The sequence below is a fragment of the Etheostoma cragini genome, chromosome 10 (genome assembly GCF_013103735.1).
Source record: "Etheostoma cragini isolate CJK2018 chromosome 10, CSU_Ecrag_1.0, whole genome shotgun sequence".
Classification (NCBI taxonomy): Eukaryota; Metazoa; Chordata; class Actinopteri; order Perciformes; family Percidae; genus Etheostoma; species Etheostoma cragini.
Window position 1 is genome coordinate 11,988,093 of NC_048416.1, and position 20,430 is coordinate 12,008,522.

At 40.1% G+C, this 20,430-nt stretch overlaps 1 protein-coding gene and 1 long non-coding RNA gene across 6 annotated transcripts in view; one reads left to right on the plus strand and one right to left on the minus strand.

The window, feature by feature from the left end:
* The window catches only part of unc5a (unc-5 netrin receptor A), a 142,276-nt gene that overhangs the window by 112,315 nt on the left and 9,531 nt on the right, over window positions 1-20,430 (minus strand). The window lies entirely within an intron of this gene.
* LOC117951800 lies at window positions 1,704-19,311 on the plus strand. The gene is made up of 3 exons (XR_004658249.1): window positions 1,704-1,714; window positions 2,147-2,153; window positions 19,147-19,311. It is a non-coding gene; the product is annotated as an uncharacterized LOC117951800 (long non-coding RNA).

Consider the following 20,430-nt stretch of genomic DNA (forward strand, 5'->3'; position numbering starts at 1 on the left):
GGTAAAAAAACAAAAAAAACAAACCCAAAAAATTGGGAGTTCCCATTGGGTGAGTTTTACTTTGCAATTAGGTTCACACAATGTTTGAAAGTTCTAAAGGCTTCTCTCACAATCCTTGCACTCAAAAGGGTTGTAATGAACACCTTAATGAATAGCTATAACTCAGGAGGTAAACATTGTGACAAAAACATCTCAAAGCGAATTAAGCCAGAAACTATTTCCTCTTCATATCCACACTAAATGTGTGTACACAGAGGAGCATCAGGAGGGACTGTCCCTGTTCTATGTGTCGATTTCCCTTCTCATCTATTCCAACTGCACAGCTATTTGACTGAGCAGACTTTATTTTGTGGGCTGACAATGGTTTTGTTTTTTCTGACTGCTCTTCAATAAAACTTGCAAAATAAAGGATTTCACTCTTTAACCTACGAAACTTTAACTTGTGAATTTTAGAAATTACTTTTACTTTTTTTTGTACAAAAAGGCGCCACTTGCTTTTCCCTTCTGGGCCAAACTCAATTTATTATCTTCATGCACCGTTTGATACAGTGCTTGGAAGGTCGGAGCTGTGAAACCGAGTTTAACCTTTTGAAGAACTGCCTTGATCTTTCTCTTGGGAGTTCAGAAGGTTCCACACCAGGAAGGTACGTATATTCACCTGCTTTCTGTATATTGTCCGCCTTAACAAAACCTAAGGACATATTAGTCTTTCAGTCTTCTAGTCATCAGTCACCAGGGTCAGTCCCGGTAAACATGGACATCTGAAGATAGATGTTGAGGATCACACCAGCATTTAGAACAGCAATAGACTACAGACTATAACCAATTAGTCAGTCAGTCAATTAGCGGCTCGACAGTCAAATAATTGGCAGCTATTTGAAAATCGGTTAATCATTAAAGTCAATTTTCAAGTTCAAATGCCAAACATTCAGCTTGTCCAATGGGACTACTTGCTTTGTTTTTCGGTTTCACATCACCCTAAATAGATTATATTTCGGTTTTCAAATGCGGTCAGAAAAATGAAACTAGCAAAGATAGACCTTTTTTTCGCTATTTTTCAGCAATGGACAACAAGAGAATTATCAGTTTCAGTAGTGAAAAATCCATTCCCTAATTCCAACTTTTCAATTGTCAGCAACTGCTAGTTTTCTTTGTCTTATGTGATGGTAGACTGAATTTCTTTAGGGTTATAGTGTTCAGAGAAAACATCACCTTGGGCTTTGGGAAATTGTAACAACCATATGTAAGTATTTGTTTTGACATTTTTATCAACTATTATAAAAAATATGAATATAATTAATCAAGAAAATAATCAGATGAATCAATAACGAAAACAGACAGTAATTGCAACCCTGTACCACACTACTGTGTTTTCTTATGTGGAAAAACTTATTCTGTATTTGTACTTATTTTCCATGCCATTGTGCACACTCCTGTATATACAGTAAGTGTTGCTCCTTGCAAACCAGGAAGGTGGACGGTTATCAGTAGTCGTAAATCCTGAAGTGAATTCTACAAACAGGGTGATATGACTTCTGGAGGCAACATCCCTCAGGCGAAAGTTTGGCTATGAGAAGATTATGATGCACGGCATTTACCCGAGAGTCGGGATAGAAGATATATGTTGGCAATTTTGATTTATGATATTTTCTTTTACGTGGTTGACCTATGTGCATTAGGAAACCATTCCTCATACAAAAAAGGCTCTTGGTGTGTGTTAGTTCTTTCTAGCTCTAACGGATGTAAATTAATCATGGCTGCCTCTCTCGCTTGATGCTCAGAATGAAAAGCAATATACAGAAAAAGCTCCATTCTGTTAATATCAAGAAGCCACCCATTTTTGTTCTAAACCTGATGATTTGCTCTCAACATGCATCTCTTTCAACTCCAACGTGCCTGCCTTGATTAATGAGGTTAATTAAAAGATTTGGCTTTATTTTGGAGCCATTTAACTTTACTTCTGTTTTATGTTATTTGCTTTCTCCGACTGACTGAGTGCAATTTGTCTAATTAAATAAAAAGCATTATATGAGATGGTAAATGTTATGGTGTTAGCAATTATTCATGCATACTTAACTAAATAAAAGAAGAATTGCGGTTGAGCCAGTGGAGAGGTGATAGCCTTAAAACCCTGAAACTGGAGGAGTCTACACGTCTGTTCCTGTTTGAACAACTAGGTTTCCTCCCATTAATATCAGCCTGCCTGATGATAAAACATTTTAGGTAAACACTGGGATTAGTGGGTGTGAGTGGTGCATATAGCATACCTTGTCCTAGTAATAGCTTTAAGCTCAAACCCTTGAACCAGTTCCAGCAGCTCAGAGCAACCCCACCGAGGGTCCTGATCCCCGGTTTGTCTTTGCGAGACAGGTGTATGATGGTCCAAAAGACCTGGTTAAATGTTTGTGCACAGAGGCCGAGCTAGAGCATATTCATAACCGTGGAAGGGTCTCTGATTTACGAGGCTGGATTCACTTCTTGCGAGTGCAATTACATACGGCACAGGCAGCGGGCAAACAAAGCCTCAGACAGCAGCCATTTTGTGCTCTAGATAATACAAGTGGGGATGAAGTGAGTGGGATGAGACATTTATGACTGAGAGGTAAAAGTGTTGTCCACATTAAGTTCAGAATGAATGTATAAGCAGCACAGTGAACTAATTAGTGCCACTACATGGTTTCCTATTACATATTATCACCCCTGCCCCTCTGATTTGTCCTTCTCAAGTTCTTGCAAAACCAAGGAGACACACGATGCGTCATTAAATCAATACATTTTCACAGTACATGCGGTGCTCTTAAAATTATTTTATTGCCATGTTCTCTGGTGGAATTGTTCTACATTTGTGATGTATGTTGTTGATGTCGTTGATCATCTCTTGCCAATATTAAATAAACTGTAATTATGTTACATATATAGCTCTCGCTTTCTCCTATGTTGAATTTCCGACAGGAAATCCAGTTAATTGCAAGTGTAGATATAAACAGGAACTGGACAGTTATATTGCAAAAAGTAAATTATGGCTATGACAACCAGCAGCACATGTAAAGGCCTTCCTCCAGCTCTTAATTATGGAGGTCATTCAAAAGGTAATTACACTGAAAAATCCATCTTTGATAGCTGAAAAAGTGGCTTTGTGAACTTAAAAAAAGAAAATGTACCACACCATTTGCTTGATAATTTACATTAGCATCAAAAGCAGCAAGATGAGGAGAGGGCCCTGCTCCTGATCCTTAAGCTGATTGAAATATGCTGCTCATTAGAGTCCATTCACAAAATTCATGAATCACATTAAGACAGACGAGAGTTGCCTTACCTGAAAAAATCCCCCCCTCTATTAACAGGCAGATTGCCTAACTATTGTACAAAAGGAAAATGTCTCATTTTATTACCGCCTTTATATTTAATGCAAATGGGGCGCAATCAATAAGTCCAATTTCTGACACATCATTTATAATAAGTGGCCAGACAAAAAAGTAAGCATTCATATAATAACAGTAATTATTAAGGTAGTTAAATAAACAAAACTATTTGACTGTGTAAATAGACACCAAGTAGAGAAAAGAGGTTGTCTCACAGGGCTTTTTAGATATCTGAAAGGTATCAAACTAAATGACAACATAATGAGTTATATAAGTAACAATTTCTCTGTTATAAAAAACATAAAGGGCAAATAACATTACAGACTGCAATAATTAAGAAAATGAAAAGTCAAAACAAGGATGAATGAAAATTTAGATCACCTTCCCTGTAGTCATCTCGATACCATCTACAACAATATGATTCCTTAAAATACATAAAGATGTAGTAGATTTAAAAACAAACACTAAAACCTTTAAAGAAAAAATTTTGACAATCCAACCTTAGTACAACAGCAGGAAGGGGTGAATGCTGGGAGATTCAAGGTGGCGGCAGAAAAAGAGAAGTGAGAGATTTATGCTAAACGTGTGCTGACTGACAAAGCAATGTCTTCTCAAGGCTCTGCAGGAGATCGGCCTAAATCCTTCTCATCAATTTTTTATTAATGCCAGAGGTAACCAAGGTTGTTTTTTCCTAGTGTTTCTCCAGGTCCATTAAACACACCTAATATATTCCAACGTTCTCCCATTTCCCGCAACCAAGTAGCTTAGCTGAAATGAAGAACTTGTACATAAGAGAATGTTTATTCCTTGCCGAGTCTGATGAGACTTCAGTGGCTGTGCTTCTCTGTTAAGGTTGACTGGTTTAAAGATAAAAAGCTAACACACTCACCTTCCTCTGCACCTGTAGGTACTGTAACCTTGCCATTTCGGGAGATAATAAGACGAGCTGTCTAAGTGGGAAAGGGGAGGTGCAATCTTTCTCAGATCTTACTTTCTGCTTTGTGGTAGTTTATTCTTCAGGAATAATAATTCAACTTAATAACAAAGAACACAATATTTATTTCCAGTCAATCACGATTTTGGTTTTGAGTGAGAAAAAAAGTGGTGCTTGTATAATTGGTTGGCTTCTGAGCAACAGTCTGTGCAGGTAATGCCAAGTTTCTGCTTTCACACCTTCCTTGACTGGCCTATTTTAAGATGTGGAGAGCTTTCCTCTCCTAATTCCCAATACAACATAGAAAATCCCAATGCTACAGACTGCAGCCACTGCCATCAAATATAGTATAGTGGCTACCATGGAAACTACTCTGAACTTGAGTATCAATATACCACATAACTAGATGATAGGAAAATATTAAGATAGTCTATATCCCTGGCACACTAAGTCATTAACATAATCTGGCACATGAATAATAGGCCTACATACAAGTAATGAGTTCCTCATCCCTTAGTGAACAGATACAGTGTTCCACTGTTGTTCACTGACAAACCATATTAGCAGATCACTTAGTCACTGTATAGGGAAAACACTTTAACATTTTGTTTCAACCAAAGAGGCACCTGAGCTCAGGATGCTGAATAAAAAGTATGCTACACACTGTAAGGAAAATACAACATGGATTTCAACATACACAGTCAAAATGGTGGCTGACTCCCTTCAAAACTCACGAGAAAAGGAGGAAACATGACTCCGAGCTAGACAGGAGCAACAGCGGCAGTTTGATCTCTGCTTGAGCACCACTGTTCAATTGCTAGTCACAAAGATGTAAGAGCATACGTCTGGCATTTAACAGCCATGAAAAATAGTCATGGAAAAGGCTGGGGAGACATCGACTTTAGTCTGAAACATCACGGTCTTGGTTGTCAAAAACATGCAGATAGACAAAACATGCTAAAAGCCCCCCCCCAAACACACACACACACACACACACACACACACACACACACACACACACACACACACACACACACAATTAAAAAAGCTCTGGAGACAACAGACTGATTGTTTATCTGCAGCGTAGCATAGAGAATTGAAATCCGCAGCCACAGATAAGACATCAATCTTCCTCAGTTGGCTGCGTAAATAAATCTGATTACGGACAGAATCATTTCCCCTTTAGAATTGTTTTATCTGCTCATTCCATGCGTCCGCACCAGATAAGTCAGAAAGTGCTGGTCACAAGGTGACGGCCTGCCTCGCGCTCGTCTCACATCAGAGTGGCAGGCCTGTTGCCAATGGAATGATGTCATATTCAACATTTCTCCAAAAATCTGTCAGAGAATTATACATCTACTAATCTAAGCTTTCATTTTCATGGAAACGCTTAATTTTAAACTTGCTTGTATTTTAATATTATATAATACTTAAGAGCAATTCTCTTTTCAATTTAATAACTTACATTTTTAAACATTGATTATTACAGTTTGCGGGCAATTTTGTAAATCTTCTACGTATGGGTTGTTAGCCATCTTTCAGTACAAGCTCAACTTTTAGGCTTTTTCAGACTGTTTTGAGATTGAGAAAGGCAAGTAAAGAAATAAAGCGCTCAGTGCAAGATACAAAGGCATTAAAGTTCAGCCAAATGCAGCAAAAAATAAAAAGGTTTCAACTTCTCAGTTAACTACAAAGGGGGGGGGGGGGATTGACACTCAGTGAGCGAGCAAGAACTACAAATGGATTCATGCTTTTTTTTCTTTTCACTACGGTTACCGATACAACACCACCCTAAAACCAGGATTAGCCGACCGCATGCATTTCAAATACCAGCCGACAGGCAGAGTTTACATAATTATCATTGCAGTTCTCATGTAGTAGCTCATATTTGGAGAACAGTCAGCAGAAGGCCAAATACACACACAGCCAGGACCAAGACACACACACACGCGCAATAAATAACATTGTGGTTATTAGCAGATGGGTTGTGGGTAGGTGAAATAATAGATCTTTAATAAAGGAAATTATTAATTACATTCTCTAGAGCTCTCCCCCCCCCCAGCCCCTTTTAACCAACAAACAGCGCTGTCCATTGTTTGGAAACAACAGCCAACCATTGTCACATGTAGGCTCTGGACAGTTGCCTGAGTTATGCTCAATACATAAATCATATTCCTGACATCAAAAGCGTGAAGGTTAAAAAGAATGAAGACATCATCTTCAAGGTTCCATTATGTCATTGACGTTCCTACTAATTAGCCATGTGGATGTACCGCTGGTACAGAGGAGAGGCTGGTTTGTTCTCTTTTTGCGTCTCCTATGCAGGCGATAGTATCTCATACGCAGATTTTTTTCTACTCAAGGCTTCCGTAGGTTGGACATTTTCAATGTGAAACTATTTACAAGTCTTGCATTAAGAGCAACTAATCTAATCTGAATTAAACTGATCACAACTCTGATAATGAGACATGACAATGTCAAAACATATTCTGATTATGTACATAATTGCTTTGCAATTCCCTATTTGTGCATCTAAGAGAATTTAAATGTGTACTGTAAGTCGTTTCTACTGAGCGTCAGCTCATAATTTTAATACATTTCAAGCTTGTGAATATTTTATGGAGCAAAGAAAAAACTAATTCCTTACAGATTTGGATAAATGAGATAATATAATTCCAGAGTGTACTAAGCTTTTACACACTTCTCAACAAATCCTAGTTTGTTTTCACATTGTATGTGCTGGAATCCCATTCAACCAAAACAGATTTGTTAGTGTTTCTCTGTTAAATGTATCAAAACATTTTAAAAAAAGCATTCCGACTGAGATCAGTTCATTCGTGTGACCTGAATTAGCATATACAGACACTAAAAAGGAATTTGGGCAAATCGGACAAGCCAGCGGCTGAGCATATCCAGATTGTACAAGCCTGCATTCAGCAGACAGGCATGGTGACAAAGCACAAGCTTTAAAACGCACAAGATAAAGAATAATTTGGTCCAATTTAGCCAGAGGGATGCTTATCTCAGAATTCAAATAAGGTCAAAAGGAAAAACAGTCACAGGGCCTGTGATAAGATCATGGTGTAAAAGCAAAATAAACTCTGTAACCCCTCTGAAATGAGTTATGCTCCGGATCCTTGTATATGTGGTAATGCCTCTTATTGTCATTTACCTCTGGTGAGGTCAACACAAGTCACCACAATCAAAAGGTAAATAAATAAGGGATGATGGTAATAAAAAGGAAATGCAGAAGTTAGGCATATCAGGACAAAACAACAGACATTTTTACTCTAGCCTCACCAAGATAAGAAAACCGGACTTCAGAGGAAATAAAACACGAATCATAAATCATCACAGACTAGATGTTAACATACTGTACTTTAGCATAATCTCTTCCACAGCAGGCAATTCTTGCTTTCAGAATTGATCAGGTGTGTGTGTAGAGGTTCAAAACACCTAAAGCTACAGTGCTATATGGAGGTTAATGGTGAGAAACAAAAGAAATTTCAAAGTTTAGGATTCATCAAACTACTTTATTGGACAAACAATGTCAAGAAAAGGGCAATAACTGTGAGAGCTTGTGAACAAAATGACTCCGATCTTGTTGAAGGTAGGTTTATGTCCTACCAGCAATGAGCCGATATCGGGAAACTGCACCATGAGACTGTAATGAAAGAAGTGCGTTTCCATCAGCTTACTGCTTCACCTGTCTTTAGATGAAGGGGGAAATGAAAGATTGCAGCAAAGGAGCTGTCTATCACTTATGGACTACAACCCATCAGAGCAAGATACCACTCAGAATACAATGGTGGATCACAACACTTTTTAAGCTCAATTCCTTGTTTTTGATCAACCAATGAAGATGACAGCTCGTTGAGAAACTGACATGGAAAAATATGAGCTGTAAGGGGTAACCGATTGCCTCGAAGGAAGTACATTATAATGCAAAAAAAATGAATTATATAGGAATTTCCCTATTTCTGTTGCTTTCCACTCCTGTCAGTGGAGCAGATGTTTAACTACTAGCAACTGCGTAGTTTTACTACATCCAAGCAAAGAGAAGGCCTCGCTGCCCTACAACAATCATTTAATTATTTGTACAAAATATAGCTGTTGACATAATGAGGGCTCACATTTATTTAAATGAATGATAAATCCTTTAACAGCATAAAAAAATAAAAAATAAAAATTACTCTTTTTGAAATAGTAAATTTGTATGGGACGTGTAATCCTCGCTTTCCCACACCCTATTATAACATGACACAAGAACTCAAGACAGAAATTACAGCTAACAGAAGCAACAATGCTAGCCTAAATCACACCAAAAGCGACACTACTTCCTGCGTTTAAATTTGTCTGGTTGAGATTGAATACAGATATATTTCCCCCCAAAAATTGCCATTTTGTTTCCACATTATGCTTGTCGTTGGGGTTTACCATCATTTAGATTTCATCAATTTGATTTAACATCTTCCTGACCGCTGGTTCTTGGCCCATTGAAAACTATATACCAGGGCTGTAACAATATGGAAAATAAAAACAAAATCGGGACCCTTAGTTCCACGAACCTGTGTCGCGGTGGGAGAAGGCAGAATCGCAAACTCCAGAGTCATCCTTCTCGTCCAGATCGAGTACTACCACATCTTTAAATTACTAGCCCTTTTGGTGCCTTATTTCTGTTTTCTATTTAGCTAACTGTAAAGACTGCTAAAAGCAAAAGAGAAAGCACCGGTAACGCTAACGGAGGTGTAGCTAACGTTACAAGTGGCCGCTGTTCTGACTCGGATGCCTGGGTCTGTTTCCCGCCGTTAGCGTCCTTAGCACCGGAGTGAAGTGCTGACCAGGATGGCTGCTAGCTGCCAGGGGGATGGCTGTGGATATGTCCCCGAGCTGTAATGATAGTAAATGGTTGCTAGCTGGCCGGGGGCTGACTGTGGAATGGATGTGTCCTTTGGACCGGGGCTGTTGTCAGCTCTCATCCCGACTGAAGCCTTTCAGCGTCGTGGATCGGTCAACATTAAAAATCAATCAATATCAATAAATTAGGTATCTGCTGTATTACTGTGTTGCAAACTAGGATGTAATCAATGACAAAACAATGCCATGAGGCAGAAAAAAAATTACGTTGACGGAGGACACCCTCCCTCAAAAAAAAAGAATCAAGGTTTATTTTGACTCGTGGGTCAAAAATCATAAACAAAACCAAAGTTTTGTGTATCGTTTGTTAGCATAAACAGTTTGTTAGCATAAACCATCTTTTAAACTATACAGTCCATTAGGGCTGTACCAATACACCAAACCCAGGGATTATGTTCATATTTAACCCCCCATTCGTGTGTCGCCATTCTGCCTTCTCACTTCACAGGTTCGTGGAGCTGAGTGTCGCGATTTCGGTTTTATTTTCCATATCTTTACAGATGATGACGATGAAGACGATTATGCAACCAGTAGGTTGCAACCTTGACTTGTTTTTTTGTTGTTTGTCAATTAAAAATCAATAAGTAAAACAAAAAACAACGTTTCTTGAAAGATCCAGGTTTTTACAAAATCTAAAACTGGTTCCAATTATGAATAGATCTGAATCTTATATCCCCAGCACTTAATATAAATACATGTGTAATAAGCACTTCAGTGGTCAATTGTGTCTGTTTTGTGTAAAAATACAACCTAATTAGCCCACTTCAGTTTGTGTGCGCAGAAGTCAGAAAAACAAAGGTTCAAAACTTGACCATTAATCACTGGCTGGATAATTAAACGCATACAGCTGGAGAAAAATAATACATAACGATTAAACCTAAAACACAAGTGGTGCACAGATGCACAGCAGTACAAGCAGGAGGAGGAAACAGTGAATTCTCTAATCTCAACAATTTTTCACAGCTGCTGCTTGCTAGCACTGACAGCTACAAAACCAGTGTGGGGGTCCATAAACTGAGATGTGACAGTAAGTTCAATTTCCCCTTGTTTTGAGATGTGCATACATAACACACAGACCAAACACTAACCAATATATTAGGCTGCCACACCACACATGATAAATCATGCTAATGTAAATGACTATATGCCAAGAGAGTGAAACGATTGCACCTGTTAGGCCTGCGGCCGTTTGTTTTGTGATTACCAAGGGCATAATGAGAACCCTGTGTGAGTAAGCCTGGTTTGTTTTGCCCTTTGTGTTGCATTATGTGGCTGACCTGTCACAGCTGTATCACAACAAGGTTTATTGGATTTGGAGACAGGGCTGTCGCGGTTTACACCTACACCACCTTCTGTCATGGGTGCTGATCAGCATTTCTTGTGTGGTGTGCGAGTTACCACAGTATCCTCTCTAGTGTCTCATTTATATAAAAAAAAAAAAAAAAAACTGCCTTCTGTGGCAGAGACAGTACATGCGGATGTTAATGTGATGATGAGGTAGTTAGCAAATGACTTTAGGTGACGAGTGGAGACCCAGCAAGAATAAATTGGGGCATACCAGGTATACCTGGTATTAGAAAATATTGAACAGATAACAAAATAGTAAATATTCTGAGACCTCGCTAGAGACCTTGTTTTGTGCATGCAGGCTTTATCATATAGCACAGCCCCCCCCCCCCCCACCCAGACATTCTTTTTTGCTTGTGAATTACGGGATGATTTTATATTTTCTTGCCTCTGAAAAAGAAGGGTTTAGAATTATGATATGATAAAAGTTTCATTTCTATCTACATGACATGGTAAATCCAGTCTGAGTGAAGAACGTCTTCCTTCCCCTTAATTCCCATACATTCCCATGAAATGTTTCCACCTCGAATATCCCCGGAACTGAAACTCAAAACAGAGGACAAGAAGTCAGAGAGCAAGTAAAGTACATATTGCTTTCAAGGGTCTCACTTAGATAATAAGGTTGGGGACCACTGGTCTAAAGTATCACAGCACACTGTAGCCTACGATTCTGTTAATTGGAACCAAGGGGCTAAAACAGCTTCAGATAAAATGTACACAAACATGTGCGGAGAGGAGTGTCCAAACTCTTCTGGGAATCTCTCGCCACCTCACGATTTGATTTTGATTCAGCGACCAACGATTCAATTCTAAACCGATTATCGATGTAAAAACGTAATGTACATTTCCATGCATGACTTCATAAATGTATTCATATAAATCTGAGTTTGTTACTCAGAATTTGCTAATCACTTCCTAGTGAAAGCAGCTAGACACAGGTAGAGTCACCTTCTCTCATAGTAATCTTCCATGTCAGAGGCTCAGTCATGTTTAAAGGTGGATAATTGGCTTCTTAGAACATGAAATATGAGGTGGTCACTGGTCAGATGTAATGGAATGTAATTAGATCATGTGTATATATCCAATGTATATGTGTATATTTTTTCTTTTTGGCCATTGTGTGTGTGGTTTTTTTCTGCCCTCTTGCTGTCACTCTGTTTTCTGACTTGTACATGTCTGGAGATAGTAACTTTTAAATAAAAATAAAAATAAAAAAAACACCTACCATCTAGTACCTGTAGCTTAGATAGAGCCTAATGAATATTGAATTATATTCTCATAACGGAAACTTGACTCCTTGCTGGACTATGCACTAGACACATATTTGTCAGGGCCACAGGTAAGCGGCTTAACTCCACCTCTCAAAGTGGGACTACAGAGTGAGGGATAATTCAATAAATGCAGCTCTCAGAAAGATCATGGCTTCTGGTATTTCCACCCCCCCCCCCTCCCCTGCAAAGCCACGACACCGCCTGAAATCTACAATGACAAAACTGACAGCTGTTGACTGGGGACGTGGCATTCAGGAGAATCAAGTCCCGGCACACAAACTCATCCCGGCGCTCCCGCATCATCGCAGTGACAGGACTCAGGAGCCAAGGACCGTCACAGGAGGGAGAGGGGATGGGAACGTTAATGTATCATTCATCAGAGCTCCGCAGCCTGCCTCTACTGCAGTATGAAAACATAACTGTAATGAAAATACTATCGATCGGGAGTTGCTTCCTTTTAGACAAATTGCACTGTTTTCTCTGCCTTTCAATTGTTTGGAAGGCAAATGTAAAGAGCAAAGATGAAACCCCCGGAGACGTCGTCGTCAATGCTCCATCATGACAGCCAGAACTTGTATCAATTCTAGTTACAGATGGAGCATTTCCGAGAACCAAAAACATCAACATGTTTTTAGATATATAATCAGCATTGACAAAAAGGCTAAATGGATTATCGTGTTCAATGAACAAATTGGCCAATCAAGCTTATGATATAGCATATAATTGACTCGGGTTAGGAAAGAAATACTGTAATTTGAGGCTTGATAAAGATACAGCAATACGTGCAGTATGGGCTGTTCCATTAAAAAAGGATTTTCCAGCAGATGTCAAATATGTGTTGAAATGCATTTTTGCTGTACCAAGTGCATTTTAGTCTGTTAATGCTAACTGTCACTCAGAATGAGGAGCACCTTCCCCCCTTAATCCACCTAACTCTTGGGGCAGGGGAGGCCTCGTTGTTAGAGAGACCATCTCTGCTTTGATATACCAACACCCTGCAGAAGTGTCCTTGATCAAGAAGCAGCTGCAGGGGAGCTGCTCCTGGCTGCCCCTGTGAGCTCACCCCTTTGCTGCAATGCAAACATGCAGCTCTCGGAGGAAAAAAGCATGAAAAGCATATTTCAAAACAGCACCGCTCATGTCAGTGCGCTGAGCTCTTTTTAACAACACTAGAACTGTTCTCTTGGTTAGTCAGCCCTCCGACGTTTGGTCTCAGAGGCCTCAGAAGCATCACGATGGAAATCTTTAGAAAGGACATCATTGCCACTATCACATGGTCATTAGGGAAAGAACAGACAAAGAAAACTATTTTAAAGTACTGCAATACAGCCAGTTTTGTGGTCCCAAAGGAGGCTTTTGCAGAGCTAACATGCATGAAGTGACAAGACAGCCAGCGAGCGTGGATAACCATCTACCCATGTGCAGTCCTGCCTTTCTAAATTAAAGATGGGGAGATAGCACAGCCACAGTCTGTGCTTGGGATTGCCATTCTCTGGTGAAGTAAAGGTACATGGAGGAAATAGATCAACCCAGCATCTCAGGGGTCAAGGGTTTATTAATGAAGTCACATCAGTGATACCTGCTCCCTTCTGTTATCATCGGGTGGCGTTTATATTGAGGGGGCGGTTGGGAGGTTACAGTGAGTAACCACTGTACTGTTGCAAATGCCACTTTCATTATTTATGTTTCAATAGTCACGAATAAAGATTGAAGACTTAGATTATTTTAAATCGATACAATTATGACACCACTGCCCTATGTATAGTAATAATTAAGAAGACACATTGTATAAACTGTATATCTGATTATGTATTATTTTTAACCAATTGCTTTCTAATGTTCAAACATCCTAAATGTCTTGAGGGCGAACAACTTTCTATAAAATTAAATTTCAGTCCTCACACTGTGGAAATTATAAATGAGCCGATAACTGAGCATCAGTTGCTATTAAAACCCACAAACTCTGACAGACTCTGCCAACTGTGGTGAAAATTTTAAACTCAGAAACCTCAATTTCTACCGCTGCGCTACCAACTGTTCATGGTGAATAACAAAATGTGTGGGTGAGTGGGTGGGACGGTGTGAACAATTCTGTTTCTATAAACATCATGAAAACCACTTTGATCTAGGAAATACAGAGAGGACTTCAAACTTTTTTTTTCTTTTCTTTTAAATGGTAAAGGCATTTGCATCTTAACTCAACGCAAAGCCATGATGGAACAATCAATGGATACTTGTATTCATATTGTATATATGCAGGGCTTGAAATTAACTTTGTTACTTGCCTGCTACTGTGGCTAGTGGTTTTCCAAAAGCTACTAGCCACTTCACTAGCCGCTATTTTGTGGAAAATTAGGTTTTATTTGAATAGAGTTGACTATGGTTTGCTACAATTAACTTGAAGAACCAGATTTACAAGCCTTTTACATTAAATATAACACTGCAGTTATCAAATATTAGCTCTGATAATGTGTATAATGTAGGACTGGGCAATATAGAGTAAATCAAACATCACAATATTTTTGACCAAATACCTCAATGTCAACACTGCAAAAATACTGTATGGTTGACTATTGGTGCTTTAACAAAATGTTATTTACACAATAAGATTTTTGATAAATATTCTCCAGAAATGATTTAGCGGGTAAAAGGTAAATAATACCGGCACGCACCCTCGGTGACGGGATGCGGAGCGCACTAACCAAATGTGCTGCTGAGCGCTCTCGCGCTGTCCCTCTTCTACAAACCTATACCTAAAACAGCCTGTTCAGACGCAACTGTTGCCTCGGCTTGCCATGTTGCGTGAGTACGCTGAACGAGTTCTGGGGATATTTTAAGGACTCGCAGCGGCTTATTGGTCTGGTGTGCCCTACGGGCCACCGTACTCCAGCTGTTGGCTGCCGCAGTACACTGGGTCACAGCTGTGTTCCTGTGTCGGGTGGCGGCACCGTAGGATACTCCAGCCACCACCGTTACAATATAAAGACATGCCACCCGCCTAAGTGGCTAGTGAGAGTAACTGTGATACCCGCCACAGCCGAAATCTAGCCGCATTTGGCGGGTGCTAATGTCATGCCCTGTGTACCTGCAGTCATGGCAACACAAAGTAATAAAGCCATCAGTTAAAATTAAAGAATAAGCCGGAATTGAGGGTAAACTGACACGGGAGCTTTTACGGCAATAACCCGACATGAACGGGGAATTAACCAGGGTATTACAGCTGAACCTGTAGGGAAACTTAGACACATGGACCGGCATGCATGCTCTGACCTAGGAAATAGGGAGGGCGAATGAATGATGCTTCTATGGCTTTGAAAAGAAAAAAAACAGGTCAAATCTTGGTTTTAAATAACTGCAGTGCTTTTTGATGAAATATGATCAAATAACTTTTAATTCTGTCAGAATCAATAGGAGCTCTGGCCAAAAAAACAGAACTATTTCTTGACATTGGGAGGGCTTGCATTCCCTGGCTTGTGTTTTGACTCAGAGTGTCATGGAGATTTAGTGTGACGACGCTAATGCCAAGTGTTGTACTTCTGCAATGCTTTGCAGGAACATGGCACATTCAACATTCTGACTTTGCACACAATATTCCCTGAGTCTTAAATTAACAATGTGGAAAAATAACATTCCCACTCGAAGTAAAAAGGAAATGAGGTACATAAAAAAGGTTTATGGATTCATAATTAGCAACTGTAATGTACCTAATGCTGGTACGATTCATCACTGTCTTAAAGTGTTTAGAGCCCACACCAGAAAAAAATCTCTTGTTAAACACTTTTTTTTGCCTCCCAGTGACTCTGCGACAGCAACTAAGATCGAATGAAGACCAAGACAATACACTCCTACTGTTTAACTCATATTTTACGGTTGGCAGAAATACAAAAAAAATGCCATTTTTAAATTGATTAAAGGCAGGAAAATGCAAATTTGCATATAATAAAAATTTATTCAGAAGCGAGTGATTATCAGGAAATATATTCAGCTCAGTCGGTTGAATTTATTTGTATCCATAGCCACAGGAAAATCACAAATCATTCTTCATAACATTTCATTTAGTGTTATTCTGCATAGTGTTTTGCTTGAACACGCTCACCTTTTGAATTTAACCCCGTCAATAAAACAAAAGGGGGGGAATAATAACACTAACATTTGATTTCCCTCATATCGTTGCCTAATTTTAATAGTTTTAACAACCTCACATTGAAAATGCACAGTCACGTGCATGTGAATATAAAGTCTGTGTGTGTGTGTGTTCCTTGGGATAACACTTATTTTTCTTCTTTTTGTTGAATGGAAACCGCCAGCTTAGCTTCAAGCACATCACCCTATAATTGTTCCTTGGTTCATATCTGTCATGACACTTCTATAGGTCTGCAGCCACTGTCACAAACCACAGCCTGCAGCCCAAATGGGGCCGTTCTATTTTTTCCTCAGTATCTCATACAACCAGCCTTTGTTCCTCATAGCACAATCTGGAGATGCCATTAGTGGGGAGGGAGACAGTGATGTTTAGTGACAGCCAACGACTCCTCTGGTCAAGAAAGTGCCTTGGAGTCATCAGAGTGTCAAACACACCCCTCCGCTCTGACTGAACCCAGCCTTGACTCCCACAGTTCACCTTTGTTCTAGTTATATGAGAAGCAGGAAGCCAATTGTGTGACAGGGGTTGGGGTGGGCAGCACCCACGACAGCCAGAGTTGTGCCATTGCGTAAAGCTGCCAGCCCGTCTTGTCAAACATGCTGCAGGAGAGTCCGACACAAAAATTAGGCGAGAGGGGGGAGGCTCTCATTTTGCTGCAAGTGACAGTTTTTGTCTTTGTGTTCCGTTTGTGACTATTGTCATCACATTTTGGGGCTGAGCTCAAAAACATGCAGAAATTCTGCAAGCGGCTGGGTAGGATGATAAGAGAGAAGCTACATGGCCTGTTCGGAGCTGATAACTCAGCATAAATCAAAAACCTTCTGGCGATTCAAATAATGTGTACAGTTGGGCATCTTATGTTGGAAGGGGATAGAAGAATTCAGAGTAAGAAAGTATCATGCCTCAGCAGGGGCGTCGGACCGGGGGGGAAAAGGGGACTTAATACCCAAGGAACTCGTGTGAGGAGGGTCCAAAACGATGCTTGAATAAATAGCTGTGGATGCGGGGCGGGGCCCATAGAAAATGCCTTTCTACAGAACCAGAATTTTGTGCCTCAGTGCCCCCCAAAATGAAATGCTGCAGCCTTTTAAAATTAGATCTTCCAAGTGAAATGCTTATAGTGTGCAGTGATTTACAAGCATCACTGTAACATACAACACATTTTCTACATTATAAATTAGCTATAACTGCTGTCTTTTCTTACAACTACTTCTATCACAAATGTTTAATAATGTGAACATATTTTATTTCCTCTACCAGTAGATACAGAATGAGTGAAGGGCTGACTCTTCTGCGGTTATTTAACACAGCCAAACAAACTGAGTAAATCAGCTTGTGGTTCATTTGTGGTTCATTTGTGGATACCGTCATGTGGAGACAAGACCACAAACCACTCTATAGGCAGTTAATGGGTTTACTTGGCTGCTTCCTACTTGTGGGACCACAGGCCCTACTGTTTGCTTTGGGCACTGGCAATTTCTACCAGGCTGTGGAGGCTCTGTGCATCAGTGCTGGCTTAACACAAAATGGCAGCCTGGCGGTAACAGAGGATGGGCACAGATAATGCTTGAGTTTACGTTGGGAAAAAAGTCCACACATGAATCTCAACCAAAGAGTGCTCCTAAGCTCAATGCTGGGAAATGTGTTTTACTATTTGAAGTCTGAGTCACATATTTACAGGGCTAGGGCTGACATTTCCAGCAGCCAAAAATTGTTATTCCAAATGATATACTGTCAGCCTCTCAGCCCCATTTAATGAGTGAGGAGAGCTAAGGTATGCTGTTTATTAATATAATGGAATCTGAAAGGTAAGAAAAGCTTGATAAAAGGAAAGCTGAAGGCTGTTGAGGGAAGAGAAAAGCACCTTTGTGAGATTTCAGAAATGTTATCCAAGTAAGGAAGTCCTTTTTTTGTGGGACTGGTTTGTTTCACAATTTTATCTTGATCCTTTGAACAGGAGTGGGACAAATCCACGCTTTCAACAGGGATTTTTGGAGCAGAGAGCCCAAAGATGAAATACTTTGTGTGTACCAAATGATCTTTCTCCTGTGTAAAAGCTTAAGATTTCACAGTACAACATTTCAGCAGGAAAACAAGACAAAACTAAAGACAAAAAAAAGGGGAAAAAGTTTAACACTGGCATTTTCAAAAACAATCTGACACAGCCAGCAAAAGTTATTATTTAATCATTACTTTAGTGAAAATGGCAGAGCAAAGCCATATGCAGTGTATGTTGTAGACCAAGAAATTAGAAAATAAGCCAAATTGCATTTGACTTTGTGATGATTCAGCCAGAAACCAATCTGTCCATGTTCTCATTGAGGTAATTTAAAATCCAGAAATATGATTTGAATAGCCATGTATAGACTGTCTAATCTCACAATGCTTACAGTGGCACTTCCATCTCACATTAAAGGGGTTGATTCAGGGACATGGTCTGAAGTCTGACCCTGGAAACGTATGAGCCAAAAGAGTAGGCACGTCACGTTGTGAGTGGATGGCGAGCGCGAGACGCCGAAATGGAGGCCAATAAGATTCTGAATGGAAAGTTCACTTTTGAAAAGTTACCAAATGATTCCATTGACAAGCCCAAAGTGATCTGGGGGTTTTGTCGTTGTGAGCTGAGCTATCATCACAGCACGTCCAGTCTAAAAAACCACTTGATGGCCAAGCACACAGCTGATGCAAATTCTCCCCCCCCCCCCCCCCCCCCCCCCCCCCCCCCCCCCCCCAAGTATTTTTCTAACCCTTTTATTGACAGTGTTACATTGTGTGAGAGATTATTTGCTCCAAGTGAGAATGTTACATGTGAAATATAACACTACAGGCTATATGCCAATGTTGTTTTCAATAAAGAAAAATTGCACAAAGCAAGACAATCCACTTTATTATTATAGTGGTATTCCATTAATAGATTATAAATATGTTGTATGTTACATGTATGTTATACATACATTCAGGGAATCAAAAGGTACAAACTATTAGAGTGGTTTCAATACGTATATGTAAACAGTGAACAACATGGAGTACGGTGAATGTTTCAATCAGGCTGATATGCAGCAATTTCTGATAAGATTGAAGAGTAGCTGTGCATGTGTGCATGGATCTGTTGATAAGCTAAAAAAAATTAAACTGGTAAATAGAGGTGAGGTCCTGGAGGTTAACACAAAGGGTTTCTCATTTCCCTTAAATTGCATCCCTGGCTTCTCCACTTGCCTCCCTTCCTCCCTTAGTCCGTCCTACCGAGGAATCCTGGGAGAGACGCAAGGAAGTCACCGGAGAAGAGAGGAAACAAGGAAATGGGTTTTAGAGGGATGAGACGTCCTTTCCTTTGAAGCATCAGATTAGTCTTGTTTGAGATGAGTCAGGTCTTGCGCAGAATCAATCACCGGTGATTGCCCCCCCTCGTTAGATTTGTGTCCGACTTGATCCGGGCTTGCTCCGACATCATGCACACGTGGGCAACAATAACCCTAGGAGGTCAAGGCGGCCGCAGGGTTGAAATGCAGGCAGCGCGGTTACTTTTCACCAACTGCAAGACCCAGGGCATGCTGGGAAACGCCTGGCCCTTAGCTCATCTAACAGCTGATTGGTTCAGATTCTACTCAACATGATGGCGTTTTATATTAACTTTATTGTTTTTGAATTGGAGGGATTTTAATAGGAGCTTTGAGACGGCCTTCACCAAGGAGGGACATAACAACTTCCAGGATCGAGGAGCTATCCAGTAAGGGTTGTGAGAAGCATCTTTAATGAGGTCCTGCTACAGTTACAAGTAGGAAGGGAGGGGTTCAGCCCAGAACGGGGCAGCTCTGGATCAAAGAAATAACGGAGAGAAAAGAAGAAGAAAAACGTTTCACTTTACTTTGCCTACTTCCCCTCTCTCTTTTGCAATTTCCTCTAACGTTATCTATAAGTTTCCCTCTTTCCGATTCTTCATTAGACACTAATATAGATAGAAACAGGGATCCCCCTCAGGAGGGTGAAGCACAATCCAAGTCGGACATTGCTTCCAACTCAAAAAGATGCCCCCAAACCCTCCAGAGAGAGCAATTCATTGTGGAGTATTGCACTCTTATAAAGTTGTCATGTCTGGTAGAGATTAAGGGGACCTGGTGCTGCCTCCCTTCCGCGTAGCTCACCACATCAGTCCGGCCCAGCGAAGCCCCCTGGTGCCCCGAAGGCTGGACCAGAGGAGTATGCCACCAAAAATCTCTGCGAGAGCCAAGCTGCTAGTACAAGGGTCATATAAGAAGCAAATATTGAATACAACTAACAATGATAATAGTGGGGACAAAAATAAGCAATGAACATAATTAGAATTAATAGTTATATTCATTCTAAAAAGAGGTATAATTACACAATTTGTCATACCTCAAGAAACAACAGCTGTTGAAATTTGAGTGGAAATACTCCAGTAAAGATGAGGTTTGTTTTTTTTGCCTGCGGTTTCCA